Here is a 20,654-nt window from a genome sequence, read left to right on the forward strand (position 1 = left end):
GGGTTTAGTTTGACAGGAGGATTAAGGGATGCAGTGGCTGTTAGGAGAGCTGTGCCCCTGGAAGGCTTTGCTGGCTCTCAGTAGCATGTTTGTTGATGGATCTTCCAACCAGCAAATTGGTGACTTCTCCATTTTTGCCTTGTCAGATTGTCAAAAACAACAACAAAAACAGTACAGCTTCGGTATTTGAGACAACATGGTTACATGGTTCACCTTTACAGGCTATTCTGGCTGACCACGAAGGCCGGAGTTATTTTTTTTTTCTGTTTACAATTGTGAAATTTAATTATACTGCTGGATTTGAGTTGCCAGATGGAGAGAACCTGAAGGGGGCTGCTTCTCTGCACCAGTTTACCTCTGCAGACTGAGGTGTCTCCCCAAGGCAGAAAGGCATTTCTGGTTATCCCATTCCTGATAAGAACTGCACTCTTCTTCCATACCCAAAGACAAGGGGTCATTTTCTGTTGAATTTATTTATTTATTTCCCCATCTACTTTGGTGTTTTGAATGGATGGCAGAGATATCATCTTCAGGGGAAGGAGGTTTGGATAAAGCAGTTGCTGCTTTCTCTGGGTTTCCATGCCTGAATTCACCCCTGCTCAGTGCTCTGACCTCTGTGGTTGCAACATAGCAAGTAAGGAGGCAAAATCGAGATTCCCAAGTAAGCTGCAAATCAAACAAGCCATTTCTCAGTATAATGTCTTGCTTACCCCCGTGAAAGCATACATGGAACAAACCCTGCAAAAAACTGATTTGCATTTCCATTAACACTAAACAAAAACAGAAGTGAAAGTTAATACGCAGCTGTTAAATGAAGCTGAGAAAATGGGAGCATCGCCACGAGGATCACAGAAAGTAAAGGTCAGTGCAAAGAAAATATTTGGATGTCAGAGCAGTGGAAGTTATGCAGAAGATGACTGGTCATCCCTGGGTTCACTCTGAGGGCATCTTTGATGCATGGAATTTCCCAGCCTTTTTTATCATCTGTGCACATGGCTATTAATGTATTCAAAAGCGAAATAGACCAGCATGTTCCTTTCAAGAACTTTTTGCTAAGAATGCCTATTCTTTGCTGAATAATTACCAATAACAGGAAGAAAAGTCTGCAAGTTCTTTATTTCTCTGTCTAATTAACCCTGAGAATTAGCTTCCCGCATTACAGCTTTCTCAAAGAGGAAGAGTGAGCAGTGCAGGCAGTACTAACTTGATACAAGCAGCTTAGAACGTGTTTTGATGGCTTTTTAGTATTTTGGATCAGTAATACTCTTTTGGCACCATCAGATGTGGGGAATGCATAATCTTTCTGAGCAGCCAATTAAAATAATGACTTGGATGGCAAGTTTTCTCCTTCCTCCTGTGTATGGCTGTACCCTTCCCATCAAAGAAGTTGTATCTTAATTGGCAATCCCCCCTGCATCTGCTCTCTCCGTCACCCCCTGCAGAGCGGCACACTGCTTAATTAAAAGGGAGTTTGCGTGTTTATCCCTGAAATTTCACTTGAGCTTTTGTAGATGTTTCAAAGACGGGAGAGTTTGTGGAGACCTTGCAAAGTAATTAATCCTGTAATATTCTTTTCTTGGGAGGGGGAAGAGGGGAAGGTTGAATTCATTGGAACTGAGAAGAAGCCCCAAAGTTGGTGAACTTGGTGTGTGTGAGACCTAGTGTAGGACCATCCTCACTACAGCAGTGGTATGGCTGCTATGGAAAGGTGGAGGCTTTGCTGCAGTGCTCCTGCAATGTGCTTCTCCCTCTGAAGGAGAGGTTGCTGCTGGAAGCAGCGCGGCTGATTGCTCTCTGCAGACATCAAGTCTGTGGCCACTGTGATGAGCCCTTACATGGGGAAATATTTCACAGTCACAGAACAAACTGAAGCCAGCAGCTCATTACTTTCAAACCTACAGTTTTATAACTCAGTGGCTCTCGGACTTTATGGAGTTAGGCGTCATCTTTAACTCTCTAAATTACTGGCAGAAGACTGTGCACTTTTGTCATCAAAATTTTAATTAAAAACACTGCTGAGGTGTGATAGGATCCCCTGAGAGAGCTCTGAACTTTTTCACATGGCTTCAGAGTCCAGTAGTCTGGAAAATACAGCTCTTCTTTATGGGAGAAAATGAGTGAATGAGGTTCTTGGGAACAGCATTTTCCCAGTGCTGTAGCTTTTTTGCTGCCTTGTGCCCTTCCTTCTGTAATCCCCAAAGGAAGATACATTGCCAGAGTCCCACAGGATGGGCTCTGGGAGCTGTTAGAAGTCATTCTACCAGAGCCCTGGTTGGGATACACTGAATTTTGAGCTGTAGAATCAGCTGTCTGCTGAGCCACCTCATCCATATGCTCAGGCTGGGTTGTGAGAGGGGTTCTTCTGCCCTGCGAGACATTATAACGCCTTCCGCTCCCCACCAAGCTGGAGCTGATTAGCATGTCACACCTCTAGAATTCCAGAAGAGGCTTAAAATCAGGTGAGAGGATGACTAATGCTTCTGAGAAGGGTGTCCCTGCTGTAACCCACAAGGCTTTTGCCAGAAGACTGCTTAAAACAGTTGCTTAATTTTGCAAAGGTAGAACTAAGGTCAGTGTGACTGGTAACAGGAGCACATGCATATTTCGTATACCCCTAAGGGACAAGATTGTAGTTTCATCTTGCATGTAAAAATCATAGTGGAATGAATGGAGCCATATTACAGAGATGGGTAAGTGATAGTAGTGCTTAATGGGGACTGCTCAGACGTTGTTCAAGCTGTGAACAGAGTTAGAAATTTGGTTTTAGTAGAAAGCTGCTCAGTATCTGAGACTGAATCACTATAATGTTCTCTCAATCTGCTTGCTGGGTGCATGAATCCATCCCAGACTTTCTTGGGCCTGAACCATGCAAAGGAACAACCAAAGAAAGAAAGAAGGGTGAATGGAATCTCTGGACCAGAAATAAAGGTGCTGGATGGATTACTGGGAGATGGAGAATTGTCCTACCTCCACTGGCTTGTTAAATATGATGAACCTTAGCAAAGTCTGTCCTGACTTGTGGCATCTGGTGGAATGGAACAGAGACTGGAGCATGAAGTAGAAAGTCTTTGGATATGCTGTGCTCTAAGCTGTGTTTCCGCTTCTCTGAGCTGGAGGCTTTAGCTGCATACTTTGTGCAGTTGGTGTGGAGGCAGATCAGTCCTTTGGTGTGCTCAAGAGGAATATTGGGGTGTGGGGAAGGGGAAGGATTCGGAATGCTCTTGTTTGCAGTTTTGTTAGGAAACATTGGGCTCATAGAGGTGTCCAGTGAGACTGTCTCAGTAAAGACTTATGCAAGGAGATCAAAATAAACAAGTAGGGAAGAAAAGAGTGGCTGGAAAAGCCCTATCAATTAGCAGCTTCCTCAGCCTCTGTGCTTAATTTTCACATAAGCTAATAGGGGAGGAGGAGGGGGCATGCACCTTCATCAGAATGCTGCACAGGAGTATGGGGTTGCTATTAAAAGCCCAATAATGACTTGTATCAGTTTATGCAGATTTGCACTGCTGGGTTACTCTGTGCCTGGCACTTGGCAAAGCGCAGATAACATTTAAATCAGGCAGTAAGTGTAATTAAGTACTACCCTTCAGTGCATCTCTCCTTTTAAGACATTTTTATACACCGTGATTTAGAACATGACAATTGGGTGAGATTAAAGCAGCAAATTGTGCCTATAAAACAAGCCCTGAGAATAGCATGGGACTGTAAAATTTTATAAAGGGGAATACAGCACATGCCTCCAATCCGATAAAACTTTTGTGAGCTGGGAGATTAACTGTGAAATACAAATAAGATGATACAGTATGCGTAGCATTCAGATAGTAAATTGCTTGTTATTGTAACAACTTATTTCCTCCACCCAGAGGATTTCTTACTTAACTTTTCCAGAAAATCTCATCGTGTGAATGATTCATTAACCACTGGAGGTGTGGAGAGAAGGTGAGAAATCAGACAGCAGTGATGTCTGTATAAAGATATAATAACATAAATGTAGTGAGAGAGCATCTGTATTGAAACATGTGCAGTCAAGCTTGTGATTGGTTTCTTCCTCAGCTTCAGGCGAGTTGTATTTGCACAGGGAAAAAGTCCTTACCATATTTCAAATCCTTAATAAGACCAATTGGAAGGTTTTCTTGGGCAACAAAAGTGTTGCTTTACAGGAAGATGTCTGAAGCATTGTCTTCTGTGGTGCTCGGCAGTGCGTAGCCACGTGGTTTCTCCTGCACTTTGAGTGCATTTGAGCGCCTCCATTAGCTAATCTTGGCACATCTTAAAGCAAAGGCTGAGCTTTCTTAGAAACTTCTTCGTTCGCAAAGAAATTGTCTTCACAAATCATGCTGAAGTTGTTGCCATTGGTAGTAGCTGAAAGGCAGAAATTCCTTTAACATCACTGTTTACAGTGGCTTTTCCTGATCAGGGGCTGTTGCTCATGTATTACGACATTGTCTTATGTAGTCTTTCTTGATAATCTCATGTATTTTCCCTCCCCTTCGTTTGCACTAAGCCAACTCTGCTTGGTCTCGTATTGCTTTCTTTTTTTGACAGACACAGTCAGTCAATAAGGAGCCTTCGTACCTAAATATATTCAGCTTAAATGTCCTTGCTTCTTGTCAGGCAGGTGAGAGGGCACAGCGCCTCAAAGCTTGCCCATTACTTCCCAGCTGCATTAGCTGCAGAGAGGAATTGTGTTTGCTTCTTTGACTATGGTATTTCAGTCATGTGAGAAAGAAGGTCAAAATGATGGTTTGTTTCCTTCCCGTCTCACTTTAGGTTAAAATGAATACTTTATAACCTTTAGTTGTAATAATATGTTATATAAGGATACAGCAGAACTGGAAGGAGAGGTTTGAATCATTCTAGAGTTGTTGCAGGGCAGCTGGGTTTTAAACTCTGTGCAGGCACTGCATTGCAAACAGCCTAACGCCAACCCTTGGACACATAGCAGAGTAACAGAGAAAATGTAGGAACAAGTGGGAGCTTCTGGAAGTGCAGCTTCATTGGTTGTGAACCATTTGTGGGCTTGAGATACTCAGCCTGCGTTTTGATGGGAAAGTGTTTCTACATTCTCGTTCTGCTTTTGTGCTTGATGTCTTTTTCACTTTCAGATTTATTATTCAGAACCACAGTTATGCTTTAGATTGTTTTGATATTGTTAGGGAGATATCAATACTTCTGAATCAACATTTAAATAGTTCTGCTAGATAGAAATGCTGACCTTTTTTATTTTTTACTTTTTCCTTGCTTGGTTTGAAATGTCAGTTCAAAATGGAAAGGATTCATTTGGAATGGAAATTCCCTTTTCTGTGAAATGCAGGTACTGGCAGTGAGAAGTGGTGCTGCTATCCCACCAGTACCATGTTCCCATCTGTTCTTCCATCGTACCCTCCTAAGGAGGATGAGACTTGCTGCGCTCACCTGAAATCCTGCTATCATTGACTGACTAAATCAAGCCGATGCAGCTTGAAGAGTTGCCACAGATAATTTTGACATGTTTTGTGGAAAATAAATTTTTGAAAATAGGTCCCAAATAACTCAAGACGGTGTTTATGACAAGCTGTGGACATCGTGTTGGTCCTGATCTCAGTGGGAAGGCAGTGCGTCTTGCACCCACTGCACTGTGCCTGCTGCTGCACGCAGAGCCTGTTTGAGCTTCAAACTCAATCTCAACATCTGCTGTATCTGCCATGTCCTGGCTTCTGCATTGGGCCAGCATCTGAGCTCATGGTTGGCTGTTTAGATCCTCAGGGAATTTTATTCACATCTGATGATAGTGGTACCAGTGTTCCCACCTCAGTCTCAGCATTTCTTTGCTTATACTTTGAGTGAAAAGAGCCCTCAGCTTTCCCATAGGTGTGTTCAGTCTCTGTCTTCTTGGTGAGAATGAACTGGGCATTGGTATTGTACCTCTACTGATCATATGTAGAGTCTATGGTCTGCCTTGTGGAATGAGATACTCGTGCTGTAGTGACCTTCAGAGTGAACTGGATCCCAACTGAGACTGAGGTTCACCTACACCGATTTGTTTGGCTGTGACCTGAATCTTTTAGCAATTTATTTTTTCTGATTTTCACCCCTGTAGGATTTAGTGGTATTTCGTATTGCATGATCAAATGTAATGGTTTGCATTAGTTAGAAGTGCTGTAGGGAGTAAGCACAGAAATGACTTCTCTTTGGAATTGAAGAGAGTGTCTTCTCTAATATCTGACCTATAAGCTGTATTTGTGTTATCTGTATGCTCTGGTATTAAGATTTGTTTTCTTATTTAGATTTATTCATAATTGGACCATTGGGATAGGTATGCTTGTTATTTAAAAACTCCCCAAAAGCAAAACAATGTATTTTTTTTCTTAAGGTATGGTTTTTAAAATTTACGTTCAAAGCTCCTGAGATTGAGCAAAATAGGCAGAGGTTATAATGCTGTGAATTGGCTGAAGGCACAGCAGTGAGAATGTCAGTATTCCAACTCGAGCGGGGATTTGTAAGTCCAGCTCTATTAACGCAAGCAAATCTTCTGCTTACAGGTGGGGAAAATAGACCTATTAATTGAAACTGCTGTTCAGCAATTCAAACAGTTATTTTCAGCTGTTTCCAGCAAACGTGTGGGCTCTTCTGTATTCATGAATGCATTCTAGCATTACTGGGATTCGTTGGTGCAGTGGCTGTGCTTTTCTTGCTCGGGATGAAGATAGGAACGTGGTTGGCTCTGTCCTACGTCATCCAACATTTAGAGGTACCACCTTGCTCTGTGCAAGTTGCTGAGTTAAGGAATTTCTGGTTTGTTTTGAGGAATGGGCTTGCTGAAAGTTAACAACGCTAACAAGTGTGGGAATTCACTAAAAATAACTTGCTCTTACAGGCCCATCTCAAAGTTTTGCATGGCTGATGAGGACTTCTTGAGGTAGCTTAAGAAAAGGCTTAGAAAATGATGGGGAAGTTATGGTTCTAAACACTGTCAGCATCAAATTATCTAGCAAGTTGGTCAGTCCTTTACATATAGCAATTTGTTGGGGATTGTTGCTTAATTAAAGTCTTAATTAAAAAAGAGATATAATAATTTAAGAGCTGTCTTTACTCTTAGCTAATTGAGACTAAGAATACTTATGCTTCAAATGTTCTTTAACTAAAAAGTCAACAGCATGTTATTTCTAGTTGTAATCTGGATCCATCTCATACAAATCACTCCTGGTGTCTCTCAGTAGAACTACAAGTTTTGTGGCTTTTTGTCCTTTGAGATATTTCTGTGTTAAATGATACGTACCACTTCAACGTGAACAGTTTGAGTAGTTCGGCTAATAGTTGAGCCATGGGTTAGGTAAATATGGATAGGATGTATATTCCAGGCATGAGATAATGTCAGAACATAAACTTAAGGAAAATTGTCTTCCATGTTTGCTTGAAAGCTTCTGCATTATCCCTTTCATTCCCTAAAGGACAAAGAAGTGTTAGAAATAAATAAGTAAATGTGGTTTGGGGGGGAGGAAGGTGGCTTATTTTCTCATTTGCTTTGTTTTTGGGGGTTATTCTGTGTCTTCTTCACCTCCCCTTGAGTAATTCCACTTACAGTTTGCATTTCGGTTATTTCAGTGTTAAAACCTCTGTTCAGTCCCATATTGCAAGACTTTTAAGTATTCACCAATGGATCATTTCACTTTTCATGCTTTACCGTGCTTTACAATGGCAACAAAATGCATGGCAAGGTCTTTTCTTCTGGGGTAGAGATTGCTGTGAGGAACTGGCTATCGAAGGAGGAAAGGAGGTACAAATGCTTAGGGCATTTGCATTCTTCATGTTTTCTTTCTAAACAGGGAAAGTGAAAGATGTTAGCTGAAGTATTATGGTATCATCTGTTACCTACCTGCTGCAGCAAATGGAAGTGATGTCCCTGTTCTGCAGTCTGTTTTGAAAGAAGCTGTGCTTGGCAATATGGCCATTAAAAGCTCAGAAAGCAATCCAGCAACTCAAGACAAATATTGGGTTCCTTGAATTTTATTAACCCTATCACATATAGTTTCAGGACAAAATTATTACTGCATTGAAATCTGTTTTGAACAAGTCATTAACTTCGTGATTACTCTTATGTCTGTCTGTTTTAATTGAGGACCCTCTAAATGGTTTTCATGTAAGATTGAAGCCAAACAGCAGTAAGTTTGTATAAGCATCTGGCACAGTGTCTCCTATGCCTTCTTTCATTCATAAAGTCCTCTCTTTCTTGTTGCTTGTAAGCCAAGCTGTAGAATCACCATGCTCCATCTTCACTTTTGAGCATGCTCAGGTGAGCTGCTGGCACAAACGTCAGTGATTGGAGTGGTTTAATTGAGTTTCCCACCTGTAGAACTCAGTGAGGAAAGTGCAGGAGATGCTCTGTCTTCACACCTTTTTACTCAAATGGAAGCATATTTTGTACTCTTCAGCTGGAACAGCAAGGAAAACCCAGCACCTGCACTTCATTTAACATGTGTGGTAAAATAATAATTATTATTAAACTCGGGCTGAGTGTTCAGTGCTTATGGTAACATGTTTACTTTAAAACAGCCCTCTCCTTGCTGAAGGCTGAGTCCCGTGAACAGAACTCTTACTCGGTGCATACTTAATGCCACATCAGATACACTGCTGTTCCTTTTCTTTTTTTAAAATAAAAATATATTTTCATCTCCATTGCTGTGAATTAAACTACTCTTTCTTGTCTCATCCTTTGTGCAGGTAGGGAACAGCTGTTCTTTTTTGTCATTTTAATTGCTTGACACATTTGGTGGTGGCTCTTGCATGCATTCTGGTGTTTTCTATACCACTTGTTTGGTTATTTATTTTATTTAACATGAATGTTGCATGTAACATGTTGGCGCAGTTGGAACCCTACCACCATGCTCCCCTTCATTTGGCTTTGTTTAATGAGCAATGTATGAAGCTGACCATCGCCTGCCTCCCTGAGTTGCTTTGGTCTGTGTAGATGGAGGTGTTTTGACATATAACACAGCTTTGGCGGCCACTCTGTGGGGGTTGTGGCAGTACTGGTTCAAAAAATGCAGTCTCAAGTGCTCTTAGTTTGACCTGTTGTGTCCTGAAAGCATAATGTTCATCTCCTAGATATAGAAACCTAGATATTGGGTATCAGTGAGTCTGTCTTTTAAATCCGGGCATTCCTGTCTTCTATGCAGTGCAGAATAGAAAATCCAAGTGATACTCCCATTTGTTTTCTGATTTCTAATTGGCCCAGAACATAGCATTCCAAAACACGTCAAGTCTCTGTTTAAGCCTATACAAATGAGTGACACCTCCAAAAAGAGCATTTAAAAAGAGGGAGGGAAAGACACCTGAAGTTGTGACAGTTGCTTTGTGCTAATCTGTAGACATTGGGGTCGTTTTAGAACAGCCAGCAGTGCTTTGGAGACCAGACTGATCATAAGCTGAAGAGAAATGGATGTTTTTGAGCCAAGATAGCAGAACTACAAGTATGTTTATTTTTGGAAGGACTGTGATGCCAACTGGCAGTGCAGACTTGGCTAGGGTAAGGGTCTGGTGTGGCTGCAATAAAACATAAGGATACTGAATTTAGCAAAGGAGCAACAGGAATTATCATTGGTATTGTTGCCGGGGAGTGCAGATGCAGTCTGGCATTTTATCAGCATGATCTTAGTTTGAACTTCATGAATAAAATTTAATATATGGAGCTTGGAATAGATGGTGCTGGATTTATACCCAGGGAGCAGGTACATTTAATTTTGTAAGTACATTGCACTCCTCATCATTTGTGTAATTTGAATGTTAACTGTTTAGTATCCTCTGTGTTCTGATTTTTTTCTTCTTCAGAACATTTCCCTGGCACAAATTGTTGCCATATTTTCATCCTGCTTATCATTGGAGACATGGATTAATTTTTATAACCACAGGTTAAATGTTCAATGTGGAAACATTCCTCACAATGTTACTTAAGAATAAAAGAAAATGCTTTCGTTTTGCCATTCTCCAGCCGAGAATATTATTGGCTGTGCACTGAGGGAAGAAATAACCCATGCAGTCATGCTACTACATCCAAAACGAGCATGAATAGATGTGAGAAATCAAAATGGCAAACGGGAATGCACTAGAAATAGGGAGTGCTGTTGGGAAGTCAGAAGTGGCAACAGCCATTTGATCTAAGCTCTTGTTATCTGTTTAAATATCCTTTTATTTTTTAAAAGCTCTTCTTGCATTATATTTGAGCTGGTGTAGATGCTGCATTTGGCAACAGTCCACGGTCACTTCAGCAACTTTATTTGCTTCTTAACTACCATTTTCTTTTTTCTCTAATGCCTTCCTGCTTCTGAAAGCCAGTTCATTGATATAATCTGAGGCATAAGAAACTCTTCCCTTAGTTTATGATGCAATTTTTGGAACTTGATGGTGATCTAAATCCTCTCCAGCCGAGGAAGTTTGCTGTTTATTTTACAGGGTTGTCTCCCATTTCTTAAACTGCAGCACAAATTCCAGTGTGTTCCTCTGGCTTATTCTTACACAGGACTACTGGTTTTCAGCAGTGATGCTGTTTTTGTTGCTGGGTGAGCTAAAGATAAGATACCCTGAGGATGGGGGGCAGCACTGTGTTGTGATGCTTGGACAGCCCTTTGTACCAAACTCATGATTCCCAATGGAAGGGTCTGTGGGGATGGACTGATGACTACAAATTTCAGTTCTGTTTGCCACGTTGTATTTTACGCTCTCCGTATATAACACAATTTTGCAGTAGGCTTTAAACAACTCGGTTTAATTAATTAAATTAATTAATTAGCTAGCAACCGAATAAGAGAAAGGAATAATCCCTGTTAGATCAATCATCTACGCTTCCTTGAGTAATGAAGCTAAGTACTTTGGTGATAAAAATAAGAGGCAGCATGGGGGATCTGCAGTGGTAGACAGCAGATAGAGCCGTGGTGCTTGGCTGGGGCCTTGCACTGTATTTGGATTTTCATTTCAGTGGATTTTCATCTCTGAATGATCGCGTTCCTGTTCCAAACCCTCCCATAGCCTGCTGGTCTGTTTTTTGATGCAAGCAGTAGAAAGCATGAAAATAAATTAGTGTGTTGACAAGTCAAGATTGACTGGTGTAGTATTTGTGGTTTAGTTTGTATTTTTCTAAGAGTGGATCTTATTTGCTTCTCATTTTGAATTTCAGTGTGATTATGGGTAATTTGAGTTTGCACAGTGATCAGTAAAGGGGGGTGACTGCATACTTTGTATGCTGTGCTGCATGGCCCAGATGAACGCTGCTGGGCATACCAACACCTGCTGCTGGTGAGGAAGCCGAAGTCAGTGTGTTGCAGAGGTGTTTGTGTGCTGAGCACTCACACTGCCTGATGGATGCAGGTCAGCGTTTAACTGGAAGGCACTCCGATCACGATGAATGTGTCTCAAACTGAAATCTTGACCCTGAGTCGCTGCTTAAATCTGTTTCCAAATCCACAGTGACACGGTGGAGCTCTAAATCCTGCAGATTTCTCAGGGTGTGTACTGCAAAATTCTGAGCAAGCTCTCGGTGAGTCAGAGGAGCTGAGCAGATTGCATGAATTGGAGACACCTGGCTGGATGTCCTCCAGGTGACAGAGGAATGAATCCTAGCAGTTTCCCTCAGCTTTGTTGGGAACAGTGTTGAATGCTCAGTGAGATTGCTGCGGCTCTGACTCATTATTGAAGAAGGTGGTCAGAAACAGGAGGAAACTGCTCATTGACTGTAACCGAAGCAGAACTGTACAAAACTAAAGAAAGCAGAATTGCAGACCCTGAAGGTATAGAGGTAATCTATAGGAAAGATAATCAGCTTTTGTATGTTAGCCATCATCAGCCCAGAGGGGAGCAATTTCTGCAGTCTACCTCTACTTCATCCGGTGGGTATCAGTGTATGGATTTAATTGTAGTTCAGTTGATGAGAACATTAGATAGCTGTAGAGCCTGTAGGTACAGCTTACGCATTTCAGGTTAAAGGAACAGGTTTTGTAAAATTCCCCATCTAGCTCTTCCTATCCGACAAGGTCTCTAAAAATACATTCAGTCTGTGTTAAGTGCTTCAGACCTCTTCATGTATAAGAAAATTTCTTCAAGCAGACCATTTTCCTAATGATGGCCACTCTCCAGCGCCCTGCTCTCTGTTCCAAAGTGGACAGCACTCAGAAAAGCCTGCATTGTAACCGCTTTTCCTTATGTCTTCAATTTGACTGTTGGTACCTTTGAGCATTCTGGAGAAAGTCACACACTACAGTGCAAGAAGCGAAGGAAAAAAAAACAACTTGATGATGAAACATTCCTGTGAATCTGTGAACAGCGTGCGGTGGCATTTTTGACCTCTTCTAACCCACATCCCCTCGCTCTTATCTTTCTTTTCGATCCCCTCTTGACATCAATGAAGCTCATCACAGGAAGAGCTTTGGAGGAAATTATTTAGTAATAATTGTGAGGAGTTGGGAGGGGAGGGTTTGGGATGCTGCTATGCTGGAGGGTCAGCTCTTCTTTTCTAACAGGTTTGCAGTCTTTGTCTCTGTTAACCCTGTGTGTTTGATTGGTTTCAGAAACCTCAGAGCACCTGAATGTCATCCTTGTCTCTAAGGGCTCAGCCTGAGAGGTCAGACTTCCCACTGGAAGGCCACTCCTGGTTACATATACCTACGGCCCACAGTATAAACTTTATTTTTCTAACATAGAGGCTTGTCCTTTTTTGTTGTTGTTGTTTTTGTTCTGGGAGCTGCTACCCAAGTGTTGGTTCATTCCCTTGTGCTAAGTTTCCTCCTGGTGCACAATGCAAGATGCTCCTTTCCACTTACAAAGTATGTGGGAGTTGTTGCAGAGCAAAGATCTTGCCAAAGTCAATAGAGCTGGTTGTTGGCAGAGCCAAGTTCACTTTAGTGAATTCATTCACACTGTTGACTGTGGGAACATACTGAAAAATATCATGCCCCAGTGGCAAAAAGCCTTTAATAAGTGGGGTCACTTACTGCCAGTGAGACATTGTGCACACAGTTACCTTTCAGACAGACAACTACACTGACAGTACGTTGTATTTCCTGCTTGGACAGAGTGTAACTTGTGTCCCAGGCACTGGCTGGGGAGGATTATGCTTTGGAGTACTCTGCAGGGGTTGATCCTAGAGAGGGAGGTTGGTCCAACCGACATTAATGTTCCTGTGCAGATCCCTGCCTGCAGGAATCCTTCCTGCTCCCTGCCTTCCACTGAGCTCTTTTTGTTACCGTTGCACTTTCATTCCCTGCCTTTTGGCATGCTTAAATAAAATTAAAGGAAAGAACAGTGTTCCACCTGATTTCTAGTTTAAGTCTGGTCCTTCATCATTTAAAGTCTAAAATGCCCTGTAGGAAGCTAATGCTTTATGTAGACCAACTGCAGACCCATTTGCCGCACAGATAATAATAAACCTTTCCTGGGATTAGTGGAGGTTTCTTTCTGAATTAAAATATCACTTTGGGGAAAAGCTGACTTTCTTCCCTTGCTGTTGTGCATAGTCAGTGTCTGTTTCGGTTTGGATTTCTGTCAGAGCTCTGACTCTGGGCTTTCACCTGACCCTTACATGTTCTTATTAATGTTTATTGGGTTGTGCATGCATGCGAGGTCCTTTTGAGGGGGGAATAGTCAGAAGGATGGGTAGAAGATAGTCTGATCAAGGTTCAGTATATCTGAAGGACAGCACTGAGAAGTGGAGTAATACCTAATCCACTTGATACCTCTTTTAAGCAGGGCAGTGGTAGCTGACTGCTAGGAATGGCTCTTCCTCCTTTCTTCTTTTGCTCGTTACAGATACCTATAAACATTTTCAAATTTAGGCCAGTTCAGTCTAGTATGTCCATGGGTGAGTTTCCAGCTTCTAAAATGGAAGAGCAGGGAAGAAAGCTAAGAGAAACAAACAAACCCAAACTCCAACGACAAAATTATTGCATGGTTGGACTTGTTTACCACCCTCACACCTAAGCATCTTCCCTGAATCTTTTCTCTAGGGGTTTGCTGCAAGTGCAGAGCTATCAGAAAGCTGAATGTGGGTTTTGTTCCTCTTCCTAGAAGAGGTGCAACAGTCCCCAGCTGCACAACTTGTGAATAATGCATGGACAGTTTATTGTGTGTGGGAGAACTCTTTACTTCAATGTTGGTCTTATGCTTTATCTTGTATGTGTACTTTTTTTTTTTTTCACTTTTGCATTTTATTTTATTTTTTCCTCTTCCTTCTTGTTAACACCCAAGCAGGACATGAATTCTCTTTGCCAGTCAGTGGTATTTTTAAACTCCGTATTTTACTTCTGAGTTTGGCTTGGTACACATTTTCTTGTCTTAAACTGTTGTTGAGGGTGTTGAACACTGCAGTAGCGTTGAACAGTGCATGTGGAGCAAAGGTTCCGTGATGGTGGGCTGCAGTGGAGAGCGGGAGTGTTTAGAGATCTACCAGTAGAAGTGGATCAGAGCATCACAGGAGTGGCTGCGGCTGCGGGCGCTGCTACTGCAAGTATCACAGGTCTAGTAGTGGTTGCTTTGGAATCCTGACCAATGCACCTTGAGGACACTGGGATGCATCTGAAATTGGTCGGTTGATTTGCTGGGGGATCTGCCTAGATGAGTGTTGATGGTAGTCTGACTTCCACGCGACTTCAGAGCTGAGTAGGAAAGGGAGAGCTCATTTTTAGTATACGCAGAATTAATTTGATTGATCATATTTGACACCAGTCAGGGAAGAGAGAGGTATTCAGGCTGAGAGAGCAGGAATGCATTCCAAGATTTTTTCTTCTTTTCTGTATCTTCTGATTATGATGTTTTTCCCCCCCTCCTGTCTTATTCCTCTAACAAATGCCTTTCCTCCATTACATTAAAAACAAACAACAACAACAAAAAACCACACACACAAAAAGGAGATTCTCTATAACACAGTCTGTAGTCTTAAAAATAACTTTTGTGATGTACTTTCTGATGGTGATAATTTCAAAGCCTGTGGAGATGATACTGGAAGAAGCTTCTAATCTAGTAATGAAATGAGTACAACACGCACAGAAAAGAGGGGACCAGCTGGAAGCAGCTTATTTTTCTTTTCTTGTCTCTTCTTCAGCTATTTCTGTTATCTTCCCCTTTTAATTGCAGGACAGAGATGAGAAATATAGAACTGTAGTTGTCATAAAAAGCAGAAGAACAGGTCTGTTTCCATAATCCTGCAGCTTTTTCTGGTGCAGAAGCCCGCTGAAATCACTGCATCCTCATTTCAGAAATGAAAAGTATGGTCTGCTTCATCTTTAACTGCTGTCAAATGTTTAAGCTTTCCTTTCCCCGGCACTTATTCAGAACACATTTTCTGTTCAGCTAGGAATGTTATTACTAACTGATGAACAAGTCTGAATACTGAACGTGGCAAACGATTGACATTTCTAAAGTTAATCATAGAAACTTTTCATCCGGAAGATGCTGAGGCTGCTCTGGATGCTGATGTACCATCTGACACCGGCAGTGAGGAGTGCTGAACAATGTCAGTTCAAGATGAGTGGCTATAAAACAGTGGAAAAGAAATGTGATTCCCATGACACTAAGTCATCATTCGAGTTCAGCAGACTTTCCTGACTGGAAGACTACTAATAAAAGACACATTCTTGCTAATAGCCATATGCTCGAAGTGCTGTAGTCTGAAGAACTCTTCTCGTACAAAGTTTAAAGTATCACCTCATTAAGAAACTCTCCAACTAATAAAGAAGTCACATACCTGCTTTATTTTTCTTATTGTGATAATATATTTCTAGAGAAAGAAGTAGATTTGTTAACAACTTCAGCAAACAGCGTGGAGATGGAGAATTTGCAGAAAAAAATGTAGACATGCAATTTATTCAAGGGAAGTTCAACTCCTAAAGCCATTTGTTTCTCTTCAAATACTGTGCTTTGTTTCTGAAGTCTTGCACAGTGCCTGTAGCGTAGACACTGCTGTGGTTATGGCCATTTGGGACCTTGCTCACCAAGGTGCTAAGCCTGGCTCCCTATGCTGTCTTCTTGGTTCTAATACAGCATGTCTGTACCTGAACAATTGAACTGATGTGGCTGCTAGGGCTACACATTCTCAAGCCCCCATCAGCAGAAGTCAAGCCAAGGAGATAAGGCTGCTTTAGCTGTGCCTTGCAATGGAAGAGCTAGCAATAGGAAATAATAAAGTTTTGCATCTTGTAAGCAGAATTACTTTGGCTTTTTAGTTGTGATATGGTATGATTTCTGTTTGCTGGGCTACAGTGGGCTCTGGGCTCAAGTGTTGTTCACACAGATCTACTGGCACTGCCACTCAGAAGTGATAAGAGAATTTGGAAGGGTTACATGATGTCTTCGTGTATGTGTGTGCACTGAAATGAGCCAATTCTCTTATACAGACAATGTTGCGAGTTAACCAGTTCTAGATTCTGGTACTTTCCAGGTGTCTGTTTTTCACTTTGTAGGGAACTGTTAGGCTGGGGCTTGACCTGGTGATTGAGCACCTGGTGAAGGTGAGCTGTGGTTGGCCCAGGGAGGCCAAGCAAATTGTTTGCACCTGTGTTCCCCACCTGACCAGAAGGGGTGGAGCCCTGCTGGGCTCATATCAGGGCCAGCTGCTGAACAGAGAACATCACTTGGATATGGGCTGTTTGCTGAGGAGTGCTGTGCAGCCGGAGAGCCCCCTTCCCCAGTTGGGTGAGTTCAGTTCTTCTTTTTGTATATGACTGTTGGCCTGTCTGTGAATACTTTGCCTGGTGTTGCTGAGAACCTGGCAGAAGCAATTTTGCTCCTTCATTAGCACAACACCCTTTACTCCTCTTTTGGTGAAAACTGCCCTGTTATGAGAGGTGATCTTATTAGCAGCCCTCTTCCAGTATTGTGCATTTGCTTCTGTGTTTAACCTTCATCTGCTGAGTTGCTTGGAAAACACTTTGCTGTAGTGACTGGAGTGCTGATAAGACTGGAAGCTTTTAGGCAGTGTTCCAAATGGCTTTCTGCATGTCATGCAGCCTGGCTTGATACGAGGGTGAAGGGGCCTTGCAGAAGCTAATAAGTTATCCCCTGGCCTGGTTTTTATACCTGCCTAGTGGTCCCTTAGGATTAGCAGAAGTTTCTGTCTGTATTGTGCTGTCTCCTTGGGAGTTCCTGTCTCTCCGTTCTCCTTGCTGTTCTTCATGTGAAAAACTAACTTTAGCTGCCATCTTGCCTGTGCTTCTAATAGGGTATGGGATGGGCTTCAGCTGAGCATAAAAAACATGAAGGCATAGAAAGAATATCTCTGTTATTGTGGGTTGAAAGTATTTCTGTCATTGGTTTAAAAAACAAAAGCACAAAAAAAAACCCTTCTCCCTTTAATGTGTAGAAAAAATGTATCTTTTGTTCAGTTCCTACTGGTTTCTGTAAATGAATGAGATCTCATGTATTTTAAATTCATCAGATTAGGAAAGTTCCCACGTGGAGAGCCTTAGATTCAAAAGGGGAAAGAAAACATCGCAGACATCAGGGTGACAAATCTAAGGGATTAATAGATATTTCTGGATTTCGAGCTTTATAATTCAGTGCTTGTTGGTTGTTTGGTGCTTTTATTTGGCCTTACCGGGCATCTTTATTCATGGTGGGCCATTGGATTCTCTTAGGCTGTGTGGGATTTGCTGAACGCTTTCGGTAATAGCGGCGGTACTTTATTTCTGCCCTGGTACTCTGGGAGATTTGTTCGAGGGCGCATCTTCCAGGAATTTTATAGAAGAAGCACAACAAAAAGAACACTTATCTTAACAGAGCCACAACTTCACTGTCAACTATAAAAGAAAAGCCAGCAGATTCCATCTTAGATTAAAAGTCAGCTGTGAACAGAGGCAAATATTCCCGTAGGCGCAGGGCAGCTCTCTGAAGAGAGATTGTTGAAAATGCAAATGGCTGAAAGAGAGTTCAGAGCGATTACTTTGTGTTTCAGAAGCGCTGTGGTTTCCTATGCCCCGGGTCAGCTCTTATGAGATTTAGAGTAGAGATTTCTGGAAGACCGATGGCAACTTTCCACATGCTGTCTTCAAAATCCTCCCGTCGTCTTTGCAGGCAGATTCACTCTTGTGAAGGACTCCTTCAGGGGAATGGATAACAGATGCCAAGATGGCCCCTTCACACAGCATGACAGCACAGGGCAAATACTGGAGGGGGAAAAAAAAAGCACCTTTCTTCTTCTTCTTCTTTTTTTGTTTTATTTTCTTCTCTCCAAGCTCAGAACTGTCACATTAGCTCTTCCAGTTCTTAACAGGACATCACATCTTAATAATGCCAACGGTGTCTCAACCATAGTTTATATAAAACGACAGAGGGTAATAATCGGGCTCCATCAGGAGGCCATCAGCTGGATGAGGAACAATTGACCTTTCAGGAAAGGCCATACATTTAGAGGCAAACTAAATAAAGTATGAGACAGGATAGATTGGAGTTGCAAAGTGGTGTTTTTGTCAGACTAGAGGAAAAGGACGCTGGGAATAAAGTTATTTCCATCTTAAAGCAGGGAAAAGACACCAAAACCTACTTTTCAGGAGATGGGTTCACCATTGCTGTCATTTTAGAAGGGCGATAGAGCTGACTGTTCTTCAGTTTTACTGGTAAATCAGCCAGTTGGACCACAGAGAAGTCAATCACTTGCATGGTAGCATTAAACCTGTCATACTAATGGGATAATTTGACAAACAGATTGATTTCGTATGTCCCTGCTTCACATTCAAGACAGTCTCAAAGTTCACAGCATTGAGTTTATTTCTGTGCCTTCAGTTTCTGTTTTCTTGGCATCTCTTGCTCAGGGTGTAAGAGAAAACACCCTGAAAATGAGGAGGATGAGCATAAGACAATAAAGAGTGGGTGGGAGGGAAGCTGTCAGGTGGGCAGGGGCTAACTCAAGAACTCTGAGATTTGGCATGATGTAGAAGGAAGGTGTGCTCTAACCTGAGCTGGTGGCTTTGGTTTTTCAAACCAAAATTTGAGGAAGGAGAAAAAAGGGGGTGGTTTGAAGCAGTGATCTGATGCCTTTCAAGAGAGGGAGGGCAAAGAGTGGTTCACAGATTTTATTCATGACATTTCATTTCAAAATGTCAAATGCTGAAGCTCAGGAAATACAGCTTACCTGGTGGATGTGGTGCATAATTGAAGCCACTGGAGAGTCAAGGAAATCTGTACTTCTTGGACTTCATTTGAAAATAAAAACTTTGGCAACACTGTATCTATTGCTGGGTGCCTACCCTGCTGAATCTCAGTGCAAAGTGCTGAGACTCCAGGGCCTGAGCTGAGTACTTGCTCCCTACAGCACCATTCTTTCTGATTTTGGAGGCTAACCACTGGTAGCCTTTGCTTTTCCTTCTCATCTGTTCTGTCCTTTTCTGAATCCCTGGGGATAAGGACAATCAGCTGGTACAGTTTTCTTGTGGAACCAGGGAATATAAATTGGTTAGTTGATGCACTTAATGCAGATGCTTGTCCTTATTTCTATCACTGAAAAAATGTGTATTGCTATAAATGTCTTAATATTCAAGTGCAGAAGAGTTCTGTCTCAGTAAGCATTTCAGCCTTGTGTTCATCCTTGTGTTGTTTTGAGTTAAGGCTGCATCTGTGCAAGGTTAGGGCAGCTTGTCAGCCCTAGGCTGGCTTTCTTTTTGTAGATAGATGAAGATGCCTCAAAAGCTCATCTGCGAAGGTTAACCCCAATTTTATGAGTGATACTGTTGTCCTTGGGATAAGGAAGGTTGGCCTGTAATTGTCTTTTAAACTGTGACCTGGATATGAATGGGTCTTTTCTTTCTTCAACCCTTTGGGACCCATTAGAAATGGACCTGCATTTCTATAGGATCTTAGAGAAACCAGACTAGAAAATGGTATTAGAGGCTTCTCAGCCACCCATTTTCTCCCCCAAGACTTAACTGACCCCTGCATTGCAATTGGAGACTCTCCAGGAGTATTGCTGGATTGTCCTCAGTAATATTAGTCAAAACAAACATGTGGGACACGCTTTTCTGGTATTGGAGGAAAGCCTATTTGTGTCTGCTGTGTTAGGAAGATTATTCAAGATCAGTTCATCCATGTGTAAAGTTGCCCCTGTGATTCTGCCAAGGTTGAGGAGATCAGGGAGATATGCTGGCAACATTGCCAGCAGTTCTTCCATCCACCTGATTTCTCCAAGTTTCTGCAGGTCAGAGAAGAGTGAATGTGTAGTTTGTCTGAATTAATTCTTCTGCCTTATTTTCCCTGATTACTGAGTTTTCACATCGAGTACCAAACTTTGTGTGTGGGTGGGGGGGGAGAAAGTTTGATGCTGCATAACTTAAATGGGAATTGGAGCCTTTTCTGTCTGCAATTTGCATTATGCAGAAATCTGAGATGAAAAGGGAGAGCACATGTTGCAGGCACTCTCTATTGGAAGCTCGTCAGCATGAGGAATGACCCGGCATAGGCTACAGTTTACAATAAGCCTTCCTAGTTGTTTACCTTCATATAATTACACAGCATGGGCTCTTTTCTTTTTCTATTATGAGAAGTATCATGTGAGGCAGTTTTGTTTCTTTGAATTCTAAACTTCCCACCAGCTTTTCTAAGCATATGCTGGAAGAAGGGAACACCCATTGGCAAGAGTAATGTATGTTTGTTGTTTATAGTGACAGAGAGGCTGAATGCAACTAAAATCGAAACATTTTGGTATT

General features: G+C 41.9%; 1 protein-coding gene across 4 annotated transcripts in view; it reads left to right on the plus strand.

Moving 5' to 3' along the window:
• Nucleotides 1–20,654, plus strand: part of SGCD (sarcoglycan delta) — a 302,620-nt gene that overhangs the window by 13,265 nt on the left and 268,701 nt on the right. The window contains exon 1 of one of the 4 annotated variants that reach the window (XM_072348263.1): nucleotides 16,601–16,653. The exons of the other annotated variants lie outside the window; for them this stretch is intronic. The gene's annotated coding sequence lies outside the window, so the exon portion shown is untranslated. Of the gene's footprint in view, nucleotides 1–16,600; nucleotides 16,654–20,654 lie in introns of those variants that run through there. 4 annotated transcript variants of the gene reach the window in all.

Source organism: Excalfactoria chinensis, chromosome 13 (assembly GCF_039878825.1).
Source record: "Excalfactoria chinensis isolate bCotChi1 chromosome 13, bCotChi1.hap2, whole genome shotgun sequence".
Lineage (NCBI taxonomy): Eukaryota > Metazoa > Chordata > Aves > Galliformes > Phasianidae > Excalfactoria > Excalfactoria chinensis.